Raw genomic sequence first — 15,948 nt, 5'->3', positions numbered from 1 at the left:
AATGCTAATTTTGACTCTGTAATCGCTGTCATGCCCACTATTGTACCAGTCTTCAGGTGGTGGGGGGGAGGATGGGGCTTCTGTTGTTAAAATCGGACGAGCAAGCAGAATTGGGGCTGCTGATCTGAGGGGAGACTATGCCCCCCGCAGCCTGCCAGCAAGAATAAAGCACTCCTTTACAATTTGACTGTGCTTTTCTGGTTATCTCGCTGACACATTATAACAACTTGGAGTTTATTTTTAATAAATCGCACTTTGCTTTGCTTTCATTTTCATTGGCCTTAAAATCTTGAGGTCCCAGCCAGTAACCTCAAATGGTAACACAAGGAGGTCTTGAGCGGGGTTCTCTGTTTAGCTTCCATTTATTTCCTGGGGTTCTGGAAAAAGCATGCTTTCTTTCAAACTACCATCTTTTTCCTAGCTTTTCCAGGCTTGTTCTTGTGCCCCCTCTTTATCCAGTCGCTTACCTGGATTCTCCCAGGCTTGTGCCATTCCCCAGCCCGATCCTCCTCCCAGATTTTCCCAGGCTAGTGCCTTCCCCCTGGTATGCTCACCACTGTGACTCTTACTGTGCATGACTCACAGTTCCACTTCCTCATTTGGCTTCTATTGGCAGGCACCCAGTGAATGGAATCACATCTCCCGTTTTCTCCCTCCCCCTTTTAATCTGGCAGAACGATGCTGGCTACCTACCCCCTTCCAAGTTTATAAACCTATCTTTCCTGCCTAGTCAACTAGACAGGATGTTTGCTGTGTTTAGGAAATGATGCCAATTGCTCCACTGAGCGACTGAAAAGTTACTCATGTCTAATCAGATGTGTCTGGTTCCATTCAGTCTTTTCTCTTTTGTTAATACTTAACTAACTGCCTACTCTAACACTTTGTTATGTTACTTTGATATAACTTCATTTCTTTTTCTCCAATATGAAGATAATAATAAGTAATTTGCCAGGTTGATGTAAGTGCTAAATTAGATGATATGGGAAATGCTATAATGAGTTCCACATTATAGAACTCAAAAGATGGCAGCTTACTATAATTAAATAATAATTAAGTAATAATTGGATGTTATTGTGAACATTAACAAATAGATTACTAGTAGTGAAGATTTCAAGTGATCAAAACATTTGAAGACCCACTTTGAATGGTTCTTGTCTCATTTTAATACAGAACATGGGCCACATCCAACATTCATAAAAAAATTTATATATCTTATGTGTTCACAAGGATCTCCTAAACAGATCCCACATGATAGCATCTGGGCACTGCCCCTGGAAATCTAATGTAGATGGCCTTGTCTACAGGCAACCATGACATTTAGGGACACCCTTGTTGCAGCCAGTAAGTATCTACCACTACTCTGAAGGATACCACTAAATTGAAGAGACTATCATTTGCATTTAGACTGTGTTCTATTACAGAATAATAAAAATCCTGTCACTTGTGCCTTTAAATACTAGAATTTTCAGTGAAACAGTTCTTCTGATTTATAATTATAACCTTCACTATGAAATTGCATGATTTTTAATCTACTGTTTATCATATATGCCTGACTTCTCAAATGATATTTATGATTATTGTTTTTATCTTCTAATTTTATCAATTGTGTGCATTAAATGGTATTATTTCTTGAATATATATTCTCAAAGTGGCATCAAGTAAAGTAAGTAGCTCCAAGGTCTCTGCTAACAAAATATCCAAAGGCACAGTGTTAGCTCAGTTCAGACAGTGTTATCTATTACCCCATTTCAATTTTGTATATATTTTGCCTATAGTTTTAAAAGACTGCTACAGAGAATATTAGACTCACAAGATGCTCAATTAGAATACAAAATCTTTGAAGGTAGGAAGTTTTGTCTGTTTTGTTCCCGATTATATTCCTAGTGCCTAGAACAGTGTCTGGTATTTGGAGAACACTAAAGATTAGTTTTGCTAAGTGAGTGAATGAATGAATGAATGAGGAAAAATGGAAATTATTGAAGAAGTACTAAAAACTCTGTCCTAATCTTAGAGATTTATGGTACATATTAATATTGTAAAGGTTGTGAAAGATCTTGCATCAAAAGCTGTTTATATACATTTTTATACTCAATTTTCTACAGAAAACTTTCAAAACTTTTTACCGTTTGAGATGACCTGGAGGGATCTGGAGAGTGTTATGCTAAGTGAAATAAACCAGTCAGAGAAAGACTAGTACCACATGGTCTCACTTATTTATGGAACATCATGAACAAAATAAGCTGTTGATCAAGATAGATCCAGAATCATGGAAGTAGGGAACAGACTGACGAAACTTAGAGAGATGGGGTGAGAGGGGTGGGAAGAAATAAACCAAGGAACTTACATGCATATATGCACAACCAATGGAAAGACATTAGTTTGGGGAAAGCAGGAGGGAAGTGGGAGCAGGGAAGGGGGGGTCAATGTGGAAAAAAGGAGGACATCTGTAATACTTTCAACAATAAAAAAAAAACTTTTTAAAATAAATTGAAATATATGTTCAAATGAATATTTTGAAAAGTCAGATTTTTCATACAATTTAATTTACATAAGGTAATCAAATTGAGTAAAATTAATTGTAATAGTGTTATTAATATTGTGATTTTGTCATTTAGAATGCCATATTTCAAATAGTAATATATTCTCATCCTGAAAAATCAAAACCTTAAATGGATGAAATGGCCCAGCTTGTGTGGCTCAGTGGTTGAGTGTCAACCCATACACCAAGAGGTTACAGGTTCGATTCCCGGTCAAGGCACATGCCCAGGTTGTGGGCCTGATCCCCAGTGGGGGATGCAGGAGGCGGCCAGTAGGTGTTCTCTCTCATTGATGTTTCTATCGCTCTCTCCCTTCCTCTCTCTCTAAAATCAATAAAGAAAAAAAAATTACAAAAAGAAAACCTTTAAAAAAATAAATAAATAGAGAGAAAAACATGGTGGCGGGCAGAACCAGGGGGAGGGTGAGTGTGTGTGAGAGTGAGCGAGTGTGTGAGAGAGTGCGAGTGGACATGAACGTGGACGACCAAACCCATGCAGTGCAGAGACTTGGAGCAGAAGGTTCCTGTGCTGTGAACAGAGCAACCGGCTACTGCGTATTAAGTGGCCCTTCAGGGGGCTTCTTCCTGCCCCATGGGGAGGTCCCACCATTTTGGAAAATCCAGGGTCTTCCCGGGGAGGAGGCAGTGAGAGCGTCTAGAGCCCAGCAATCTGAGCCGCCAGCGCACCTGTCACCATCGGACTAGTGGACACCCTGTCAACACAGACCAGTGCACAGTAGTGGAGCTCCCAAGATGCTGGTCGCAGAAGCCGCAGACAGCCCGGAGCCCAGCACCATCCCCTATAGTAGAAGCCTGATCAGAGTCGAGATATACCCCCAGCAACAGAGGCTGGGGAGCAGAAATCCATCCCTAGGCAACAGAAGCACAGACCAGCAGATGAAACCCATCCCCAAAATCTACAGCAAAAGCTGAGCAGGAGTTGAGCCCCACGGGGCAGCAGCACTCCCCAGCCACCAGCAGCGGGACCAGGGGCTCCACAGAGGCCTATGCAGTCCAGTAGCTCACAAGTGCAGTGGGAAGCCTGAGCCCGAGAGAGACTGGTGTGATCCAGCTGCCCACCCTCAGGAACTGCAGGGTGCAGGGGCACCAGAGAGGCCTATGCCACCCAGCAGGGACTGTGGGATCTAGTTACCTGTAGGACCTGTGGGGGTGCTAAAGCACCAGAGAAGCCTGTGCAACCCAGCAGGGACTACAGGACCTAGTTACCCATGGGCTTGTGGGGTGCTGAAGCACCAGAGACACCAGTGCCACCCAGCAGGGACTGCATGATCTAGTTACCCACGGGGCCAGTGGGGTGCTGAAGCACCAGAGAGGTCTATGTGACCCAGCTGAACACAAGATAGGCTTAGAGAATATGAAAAAGGAGGCGGAGTGAATAGAAGCCAGACAGACTATCTTCCAGGACCAAATGGGAATTACAACCAAACTAAAGTCAAATCCTCAGAAAAAAGCAACAGAAGAGCAGCAGGAGAGGACCATATAACCAGGGACACTGGTAGGATCTGCAGAGGCATGAGAAGGTGGCAGGCTGGGAACCCAGGGAAAGCAGCAGTCTTAGCTGTGAGCCACGCCCTTGGGGAATAAAGACCAAGCCTGCTGCACACCCCAGAGAGCCAGGACAGAGCACTAAAATAGCCACAGCCACTCACATGGGGGCTATGGCGCAGGGAGGGCAGACTGGGCTATAACTCTGTGGGGACAACTGGGATTTGGAGGGCACTCAGAGTTTTTGTTGAGTTGCAGACAAAGGACTGTGGCCAGTGTGCTCCTTCCCTGAGCTGAAGTTATATTATCCAATTGATTCAGCCTTTCCTAGGTGAGGCAAAGAAATACAAATTGAGGCTCATTAACAACCAGCATCTATCCCACCCTCTGGAAATCCTCCTAGGAAGAACACCAGGGCTACATTCCAAGGCACTGAGTAACTGAGACTACTAGCCACCAGGAAAAAGCTAGAGGATAACTGAACCTATCCTGGGCTTGCAAATCTACCCAGGAAAGTAAGACTTGACAGTGGTGTTTAACGTGAGCCCACCCAGGCTCATCGGAACCCAGTAGAGGGAGCCACAAACAGCAGAACACCAACACCCACAGGGAAAATTTGGCAGGCTCCAAAACCCACTGAGATAGCCAAAATGGTGAAACAAAAAAACAAATCACAAATTAAAGAACAAAGAGACCTCTACTGAAGATGAGATAAATGTGGAGCAGTTAAGCAAGTTAACAGAACTAGAATTCAGAGCTGTGATCTTGAGGAAGCTCAACAGCATGTGTAAAGACATGAGCAACATAAGTAAAGACATAGAAATGTTGCAAATCAACCAATGGGAAATTAAAAACCACCAAGAGGAAATGAAGAATGACATATTAGAAATAAAGAACACATTGGAAGAAATAAACAGCAGAGTAGAGGAAGCTGAGGACCGGATTTGTGAATTAGAACAGTGTAGAAAAAAATCAACCAATCAGAAAACCAAAAGGAAAAAATTTAAAAAAAAACAAAAGGAATATAGCTTAAGAGAACTGTGGGACAACTAGAAATGTAATAACATTCGCATCATAGGAGTCTCCGAAGAGGAAGAAAATGGGCAAGGGTTAGAAAATATATTTGAAGAAATAATGACAGAAAACTTCCCTAACTTGGTGAAGGAAGAAGGCATTCAAGTTCAAGAAGCACAGAGAGCCCCAAGTAAGAAGAACCCAAACAGGCCCACACCAAGACACATAGTAATCAAAGTGCCAAAAATTCAAGACAAAGAGAGAATCCTAAAGGCAGCAAGAGATAAGCAACAGGTTACCTACAAAGGAAACCACATAAGGCTCTCAGCTTACTTCTCAACAGAAACACTACAGGCCAGAAGGGAGTGGCATGAAGTAATCAAGGTCATGAAAAACAAGGATCTGAATCCAAGACTACTCTATCCAGCAAGACTATCATTCAAAATAGAAGGTCAAATAAAGAGCTTTCCAGACAAAAAAAAAAAAAAAAGGCTAAGGAAATATATTAACACCAAATCAGCACTGCAAGATATGCTAAAAGGACTGCTGTAATTAGTAGAAGAAATAGGAAGAAAAATTGAAATAGAACCACACTAACAAAAAAGGTAATAAATAAGTAAACATCAATTATCACTTTTAAAGTGAATGGTTTGAATGCTCTGATAAAAAGACACAGACTAACTGACTGGATAAGAAAGCATGTCTCGCCCTGGCCGGTTTGGCTCAGCGATTAGAGCATCGGTCTGCGGTCCAGAGAGTCCTGGGTTTGGTTCCTGCTAAAGGCATGTACCTAGGATGCAGTTTGTTCCTGGCCCTGGTTGGTCATGCAGGTGGCAGTTACTCTATGTGTCCCTTTCATGTTCATGTTTCTCTCTCTCTCTCTCTGTTCCTCTCTCTCCCTCCCATCCTACCTGAACAAAAAATGGAAAAATGTCCTCGAGTGAGGATTAAAAAAAAAGCATGACTCACATATATGTTGTTTACAAGAGACCCACCTCACAACAAAAGACTCACATAGGTTGAAAGTGAAGGGATGGAAAAAAATCTTTCAAGCAAACAGAAAGCAAAAAAAAGCTGGAGTAGCAATACTCATATCTGATAGAGTAAATTTCAAAATGAAGACCATAACTAAAGACAAAGAAGGCCACTACATAATATTGAAAGGATCTACCCAATAGGAAGATATAACCTTGGTAAACTTATATGCACCCAATATAGGAGCACCAATATATATTAAAAATCTATTGGAGGACTTCAAAGGAGAAATTGACAGGCATACAGTCATAATAGGGGACGTCAACACCCCGCTGACATCACTGGATAGATCTTCTAGACAAAAAATTAACAAGGAAACACAGACTCTAAATGAAGCACTAGATCAAATGGATTTAATAGATATCTACAGAGAATTACACCCCAAAATCACAGAATTCACATTCTTCTCAAGTGCACATGGGACATTCTCAAAGATAGACCACATTTTAGGGCACAAACTAAGCCTCTACAAGTTCAAGAAGACTGAAATCATATCAAGCATCTTCTCAGATCACAATGGCATGCAACTAGAAATCTATGACAAGAACATGCAAAGACATTTGAAATTGAGGTTAAATAGCATGTTATTGAACAATGAATGGGTTACCATGAAGGTCAAGGAAGAAATTAAAAACTTTCTAGAAACCAATGAAAATAAACACACAACAACACAAAATCTATGGGATGCACTGAAAGCAGTTTTGAGAGGGAAATTCATAGCACTTAAGGCCTACCTCAAGAAACATGAAAAATCTCTAATACACTATCCAACCTCACAACTTAAAGAACTAGAAAGCAAACAAAAAGAAAACCCCAGAGCAAGTAGAAGGAAGGAAATAGTAAACATCAGAGCAGAAATAAATGACATGGAGACCAAAACAAACAAACAAACAAACAAAACAATTCAAAGGATCAATGACACAAAGAGCTGGTTCTTTGAAAAGATAAACAAGATTGATGGACCCTTAGCTAGACTCACCAAGAAACAAAGAGAGAAAACCCAAATACACAAAATCAGAAACAAAAGAGGAGAAATACTAACTGACACCACAGAAATACAACGGATGTTAACAAATATTATGAACTATTATATGGCAACAAATTCGAAAATCTAAGTGAAATGGACCAATTTCTAGAAACATATAGATTCCCAAAACTGAACTAGAAAGAGAAAGAAAACTTGAACAGACCAATAACAACTAAGGAAATTGAAGATGTAATCAAGACTCTCCCAGCAAAGAAAAGCCCAGGCCTGGACAGCTTCATGGGGGAATTTTACCGAACATTCAAAGAACTAATACCCATTCTCCTCAAACTATTTCAAAAATTAAAGAAGAAAGATTACTTCCAAAATTGTTTTATGAGGCCAGCATAATTTGAATTCCAAAACCAGGAAAAGACACTACAAAGAAAGAAAACTACAGACCAATATCCCTGATGAACATAGATGCCAAAATCCTGAACAAAATACTAGCAAATCAAATCTAGCAATACATCAAAAAATTTATTCACCATGACCAAGTGGGATTCATCCCAGGGATGCAAGTCTGGTACAATATTTGCAAATCAATAAATGTGATACACCACACAAACAAAATGAAAGATAAAAATCATATGATCATATCAATAGATGCTGAAAAAGCATTTGACAAAATCCAGCACCCATTTCTGATAAAAATGCTCAGCAATCTGGGAATAGAGGGATCATATCTCAAAATAATAAAGGCCATATATGAAAGACCTACAGCCAACATGATACTCAATGGGCAAAAATTAAAAGCATTTTCCTTCAGAACAGGAAAGGCAAGGATGCCCACTTTCACCACTCTTATTTAACATAGTACTGGAAGTCTTAGCCACAGCAATCAGAAAGGAGGAAAAAGTAAAAGGGATACAAATGGGAAAGGAGGAAGTGAAACTGTCATTATTCGCAGATGACATGATACTATACGTAGAAAACCGCAAAGACTCCATCAAAAAGTTACTAGACTGAATAAATGAATTTGGCAAAGTAGCAGGATACAAAATGAACTTCTAGAAATTGATGGCATTATTATACACCAGTGATGAACTCACAGAAAAGGAAACTAAAAAAACAATCCCATTTACCATGGGAGCAATATTTAATGTGGAGGGTGATAACAGAAAGGGCATTATACTAATATTTTCTATTATACAATGCATAATATACCACTTAATCAATTATTTTACATTTATTTCTGACTGTTTGTATAGAAGCAATTTATAGTAATGTGATTAAGATGATTCACTGAAAAAACAGTTTTACCTCAAATATTATCCTCATTTGAAAATGTAAGTAATTAAAATTTTGTTTAACATCTAAATTTTCAATACACAGTATCAAAATACTAGACTGAGTTAATGTTTTAACATTAGATATTTATATATATAAATATATCAATACCTTGTTTTTAGAAACCTCCTGTTTTTATACTGAATATTTTTTTACTCAGTGGCTTAAACTACTGATAAAGTTTGATAGCATTTTGAAATACATTAAAACATTGGGCCATTATAATGATTAGAAATTATAATTTCAGAAGAGTCTAATATTTCGGCTCATATCGCTTTATACTTATTGTTAATGGCTTATTTCAATGCTATATTTTATCAAAGAACATCCATAGTCATTAACACATAGTTTTCAAGTCTTTAAGATCTTTGGGAAATGTTTTCTATGCAATTCACAAACCAAATGCCTGATATTTGCCTAATGTGTCACTCAAAAAGGAATGAATGCTATTGCTTTCTTCATCACTGGGAAACCGTTCAACTTTCCTTTGACAAAGTCTAAAAAGATTGAGCTGGGGACATTATTTTTTCTCTGAAAAAAATAGTATTTTTAATATCATTAAAATATAATAAAAATAATAATTTTCTTCTAAAATAACACACACAGCCATTACGATAATTTTCTACCTCTATGTAACAAATTTTTAAAAACTTAGGAGCTTACAGCACCACCCATGTATTATTTCACAATTTTTGTGAATGAAAGCCTGGCCCAGATCAACCGGATTCTCTTCTCAGTTCTCATGGGGCTGGAATTAGATTTTTTTTTATTGAGTTTATTGGGGTGACACTTTCACAAAATTATACAGGTTTCAGATGTACACTTCTACAACATAGAATCTGTATATTGCATTGTGTGTTCGCTACCCCAGGTCAAGGCTCTTTTTATTCCCCCACACCCTTTTATCCCCCATACCCTCGTCCACCTTCCCCCCTCTTGGCTGGGACAGAGATCATCATTTGCAGCTTGCGTCGTTTTCCGAACTCATTCAGGTTATTGGAAAAGTTCATGTCCTTGTGGCTGTATGATTCCAGTCTCACGTTCCTGCTGGCCGTCAAATTGGGACTGTTGTCAGGTCCCAGGTGGCACTCTCAGGTCCTTGATACATGGACTCTCTATTGGTCCCTCAGGTTAAAATCCCTGAGTACAGGAGGGCCCAGACTCTTTAAGGAGCACACTTGATTACCACAAGCTCACTTAGAAAATCTTCTTTTTTTTTTTTATGAATTTTTATTTATTTTTTTGTTACAGATATTTTACCTTTTTACCCCATTGGCACCCCCTACCCCACCCCCCCTCCACCCTGTCCCCGGCTTAGTTGTCCATGTCCATTGGTCATGCATACATGCATATAAGTTCTGTGGTTCATCTCTTCCCACCCTCCCACCCCCCATCCCCTCTTCTGAGGGATGTCAGTCTGTGCCCTACTTCCATGTGTCTGGGTCTACTGTATTCCTCAGACTGTTATGTTCATTATATTCCGTATATAAGTGAGATCATGTGGTATTTGTCTTTTTCTGCTTGGCTTCTTTCACTTAGGATAATACTTTCCAGATCCCTCCATGTCGTCTCAAAGGATAAGAGATCTTTCAGAAAATCTTCTTTTTGTTAACTCAAACTCAGTTGATTATAACCTAATCCTATTCTGCCATATTCACAAACTGTTCCTGACCTCAAGAGAAAAGTATTATACAGGCACTACAATAAGAATCAGGCAACTTGAGGTTGTCTTAAAATTTTGCCTATCATAATATATGTGATATCCCAGGTCATGAAATGATGTCTGTACCCTGCTTTTTGGTTATACTTTGCTTGGACTTATACTGAGAGATAAATTTATACTGGCAGTCAGATCTTTTTTTTTTTTTTTCCTTTTTTCTGTTTTGATAAACAGCAGCCATAGCAATCTTTCGAAAGTGTCTATCAATATACTGATATTTTGCCTGACCTGTGTGGTTCAGTGGCTTGATCATCCAAAGCACCAAAAGGTCACCAGTTCAATCCCAGTCAGGGCACATGCTTGAGTTGTGAGCTGGGTCTCGAGTAGGGGGCATGGAAAAGGCAGCCGATTGATGTTTCTCTCTCATCACTGTTTTTCCCTCCCCTTCCCTCACCCCTTCCCTCTCCCTTCCACTGTATCTAAAATCAATAAAAACATATTTAAATATATATATACTGATATGTTTTATTCCACTAAAAACACCTCCCTGGCTTAGTTTTTATGAGAACTAAAGCCAACCCATCATAAAAGATTGAATAGTCCCTATCACAGCAACACCTTCTCACACCAGGATCGCACCTGCTTTTATTGCTGCGATTGCTCTGGACTGTGAACAGGACGTCCACCACTGAGCACTGCACAGTCTCTCTCTCCTTGGGTGTCTGTCTGTCTCTGTTCTCCTCAGTAAATTACATTCATTCTTCATTAAGCAACATCAGTACCTCAGGGAATCATTCTCTAGTTTCTGATACTGTCAAATTCTATTGGTAGCCCTTTCTAAAGCGGCAATTTTCTGTTTGTGATGTAATATATTATTTTTGCCACTATATTGTGAGTTCCATGAGGGAAGTAACCTTGAACTACTGTTTTTCAGGATTATATCCTTAGAACTTAAATATTTCAAGTAAAATAGTATAATGTTATGAAATCATAGGGTGTCAAAAAAATAAAAAATCTTTCCAGGAAAACTCTAAGTTTAATTCTTAATTGATTCTAGTATAAATATAATGCAAAAAGATAGTTCTCCCTTTATTTCTGTTTTTCTGTACATGTTAGGCCTTACTTCACATGAAAACAATTACGAGCTATATTATACCATTCACTGGACATATTTTAGTATAATACACCCCCTTCTTCCTGAAGCAGATTGGCTCACTTTCCAGAGTAATAATAAACTTAGGCATGACTTACCCTGAGACACATTTGATTACATTTCAGGGTAATAAAGTTAGAAACCTTCTTCTCTTCATATAAGGAGATGATTCATTGACATTCCAGATTAAAGACAGAGTCTGTTCTTTTCTTCAGCGGGGAGAATGGATAGATGTCATGATGTTTGAAGGTGGACCTTTCAGATGTGACGGACATGAGGGTGAAGCCCATATGACTTGGATTAATGTCCATATATAAAAACAAACAACAAATGAAAACAGCCCTGGCCAGGGTCTCAGCTGGTTAGAGTGTCCAGCTGTACACTTGTATACCAAAAAGGTTGAGGGTTTGATTCCCTGTCAAAGCTTGTACAACAGGCAATGGACCACTGTTTCTCTCTCCCTTCTTCTCTCTCTAAAAATCAATTTTTAAAAATATTCTCAAGTGAGGATTAAAAATGAACAAGCAAAAATCAGAGAGCTCACTTCCTGCTTCTATCATGTGAAGACAGCCCAAAGCTACAGCTGCCAGTGAACCTGGACATTTCAGTCTCCAGAATTGTGAGAAATAATTTCACTCCCCAGGGAGAGTGTGAACGCAGTGCCCCCACTACCACAAATTACACAACCGAGTTTCCCACATTTGGGAAGATCGCAGGGGCCACCACATCCCGAGTGCAATAGATAAGCCTAGCCCCGGGAAAACCACTTTCTGGATCATGATGTCTCCCCTGCCCGGTAAGGATAATTTTTGTTGTTTATAAGCCATCCAGTTTATTGTGTTCTGTTATAGAAGAGAAGAAGAAGAAGAAGAAGAAGAAGAAGAAGGAGAAGGAGAAGGAGAAGGAGAAGGAGAAGGAGAAGGAGAAGGAGAAGGAGAAGGAGAAGGAGAAGGAGAAGAAGGAGAAGAAGAACTCTGAACGGACTAAGACACTGTGCTACCAAGTGAGATTGAATCTCAACAACCTTGCCCCAAGATGTTACCATGGCTGGTGTTTTTTTGTGTAATATAAGGTCCATTTTTCTGATTCAGCAGTCTGGTTAGAAATACCAGACTATACACCCAACTGCATAGACTAACTTGTCAACTTTCAAGTAGGGCTAAGTCTCAGATTTCTTCTGACTTGTATATTACATAAAATATTTTCAGTCATACTTCTGACAACATATATTACATAAAATAGTTTACTAAACAGACTGAAATACTTGCTTTCAAAATAGAATAGCATCACTCTGAATAATATACTTAGTATTTTTTCTCGATATATTGGGGTCTATGGTATTAGTTTATGATATTATCCAACAAACAGGCAAGTATCTATGCCTGGTGTAAAAATCAACAAGTTACAATTAACTTGAAAGAGCATAAACTACAATATGTATATAATAATCATATGTGTATGAGTGACCTCTACCACATGTATTGGGATCCTCAAGCTACTTACAGATTTGGTTGTATTGCCCTGCGGGGGTGGTTCAGTGGATTGAGCATCATCCCATGGACTGAGAGGTCCTGGTTCAACTATTGGTCAGGGTACATACCTGGGTTGCAGGCTTGATCCCCAGTAGGGGGTGTGCAGGAGGCAGCGGATTGATATTTCTCTCTCACATTGATGTTTCTATCTCTATCCCCCTTCCTCTCTCTCTAAAAAACCTATAGTAATAATAATAATAATAATAATAATAATAATAATAATAATAAACCCCACAAATTTGGTGGTATCTTCTAACCCCTCCAGTGTGATATTTTGCTAGATTGGCTCATGAGATTCAGGAAAGCGTTGTACAGTATATCCTCAGTAAATGTCATCAACAGGTTCTGCAATTTAAAACAAAGCAGGGTATAATGAAATCAGTTTTATCAAGGCTAATTGATACAAACAAGACTTAAATTTCTATTCCATCTCACCAACATTATAATGAAACAACATAGAATATGATGATATTATTCAAGGACATGCTGTGCTTATGATTTCAGTTTTATTTTATTTTATTTTTTATCCTCACCCAAAGACATTCCCTCATTTTTCATTCAGATAGAGTGGGAGGGAGAGAGAGAGAGAGAGAGAGAGAGAGAGAGAGAGAGAGAGAGAAACCAGGGCCTGGGACAAACCACAACAGAGGTACATGCCCTCAGCGGGAACCGAACCCCGGTCTCTCTGGACCGCAGGCCAACACTCCAACCACTGAGCCAAACTGGCCAAGGCTTTCAGGTTTATTTTAGCAAAATAATATAAATCACAAGCAGCCAAAGGGAGAAATTCTGTGGGAGAAGTCTGGACGGGACCAGATGCAAAGCTTCTATTGTCTCCAGGTTTATGTTAGTGACTTGGCACATTGATATGTGGCAATATACAGAGTATTGTTAACTTTGGAAGCTCATCCAAGCTTCAGTTTCCAGAGTTTTTATTGGGATTTTATTAAGTAGGCATGATTGCTTGAATTATTGGCTAAGTGATGAAACTCAATTTCTAGCTCTTTACTCTCCCCTGAGATCAAACAAACCTGTTAATAACATGATTTTTCTTTTGGGAAAGATCCCCATCTTGAGTTCTCTGTTAGAATAAACTATGTAAGGAGCCACCATGAGTCACCACATTAGAAGAAGAGTCTGAAGGATGTATCACAAGCAACAAAGTAATCACTATCATTTGGAAAATTCTAAAAATTTAAATGCTATATCCCAGGAACTAGTGACAAAGACAAGCAAATTTGTTATTACAGTGTATATAGTATTAATAATAAATTAACATGTGGAATAAATACATTTTAATAATATATATTTAATAAGTGCTTCATTAAGAAATGTCAAGAACTTATTGAACAGGTAGAACAAGACCTATAGCACTTTAGTTCCAAAGCCATTACTATCTTTACAAAGAAGATGTATCAGAAGAAGAATATCAAAATTATAATGCCTAATTTTAAACAAAAGTATTATTTTGTGTTTATAAAGTCAAAGGAATACTATCACTTGAAACATTCAGAAACAATATAGCTATCATTGCTTACAATAGTGGATTATATAACTTCTAAGGTATTTTTATATTCTAAGAACATAGTATTTTGTAATGATGTGACCTAATACTTCTGTATGTTTCATCCATTCTGAAGTTGTGGAAAACAGTAATTTCAAAATATGGTCTTTCATAATACAAAATGTAATAACTTTCGCATTATAGGAATACCGGAAGGAGAAGAATCAGACAAAGTAATAGAGACCCTGTTTGAAGAAATAATGACAGAAAACTACCCTAAACTGGTGAAGAAAAAAGTCACACAAGTCCAGGAAACATAGAGAGTCCAGTCCCAAGCAAGATGAACCCCAGAAGACCCACAGCTTGACACATTATAATAAAAATGGCAAACATTAAAGACAAAGAAAGAATCTTAAAGGAAGCAAAAGAGAGACAGAAAGATACCTACAAGTGAGCTCCCATTAGAATGTCAGCTGATCTCTCAATAGAGATGATGCAGGCCAGAAGGGAGTGGCATGAAGTGTACAAAGTAATGCAAGGCAAGGGTCTGAATCCAAGACTACTCTATCTAGCAAGGCTATCATTCAAAATTGAAGGAGAAATAAAGAGCCTCATGGATAAAAAATAAATAAATAAATAAATAAATAAATAAATAAAGCCAAAGGAATTTACCACCTTACCACCCCAAACCAGCACTGTAAGAAATGCTGAAGGGACTGTTGTAAGAAGAAGAAAGAGAGAGAGAGAGAGAGAGAGAGAGAGAGAGAGAGAGAGAGAGAGAGAGAACACAGAAATAAAATTAAAATGACAACTAATAATTACCTATTAATAATTACCTTAAATGTAAATGGCTTAAATGCTCCAATGAAAAAACATAAAAGAGCTGATTGGATAAGAAAACATGACCCATATATATGCTGTCTACAAGAGACCCACCTCACAACAAAAGACACAGGATGAAAATGAAGGGATGGAAAAAAATTTTTCAAGCAAATGGAAATGTAAAAAAAAGCTGGTGTAGCAACACTCATATCTGACAAGATAGACTTCAAAACAAGGGCTATAATAAGAGACAGAGAAGGTCATTACATAATATTAAAAGGATCGATCCAACAAGAGGATATAACCCTGGTAAACATATACGCACCAAATACAAGAGCACCAAAATATATTAAAAAACTTCTGGAGGACTTCAAGGGTGAGATCAATAGCAAAATGATCATAGTGGATGACTTCAACACGCCACTAACACCACTAAATAGATCTTCTACACAAAAAATTGACAAGGACATAGAATCCTTACAAGACAAACTAGATCCATTGGATTTCATTGATATTTACAGAACATTTTACCCCAAAGCTGCAGAATATATATTCTTCTCAAGTACACATGGGTCATTCTCAAAAATAGACCACATGTTAGAAAACAAAGCAAGTGTCCATAAATTCAAGAAAATTGAAATCATATCAAGCATCTTCTCAGATCACAGTAGCATGAAACTAGAACTCAATTACAATAAAAAAAAAAACACAAAAACAGTCAAACACTTGGAGGCTAAATAGCATGTTATTAAACAACGAATGGGTTACTAATGAGATCCAGGAAGAAATTAAAAACTTCCTGGAAACCAATTAAAATGAACACACAACAACACAAAATCTATGGGACATAATGAAAGTAGTTCTGAGAGGGA

The 15,948-nt window shown here is 38.4% G+C and overlaps 1 non-coding gene across 1 annotated transcript; it reads right to left on the bottom strand.

Annotated features, from left to right (window-relative positions):
• Positions 1 to 11,857: 11,857 nt before the first annotated feature.
• Positions 11,858 to 12,022, bottom strand: LOC118623094. The gene has a single exon (XR_004958205.1). It is a non-coding gene; the product is annotated as a U1 spliceosomal RNA (small nuclear RNA).
• Positions 12,023 to 15,948: the final 3,926 nt, after the last annotated feature.

This window comes from Molossus molossus, unplaced genomic scaffold (assembly GCF_014108415.1).
Source record: "Molossus molossus isolate mMolMol1 unplaced genomic scaffold, mMolMol1.p scaffold_m16_p_9, whole genome shotgun sequence".
Lineage (NCBI taxonomy): Eukaryota > Metazoa > Chordata > Mammalia > Chiroptera > Molossidae > Molossus > Molossus molossus.
This window is presented reverse-complemented; position numbering and strand designations above follow the sequence as displayed.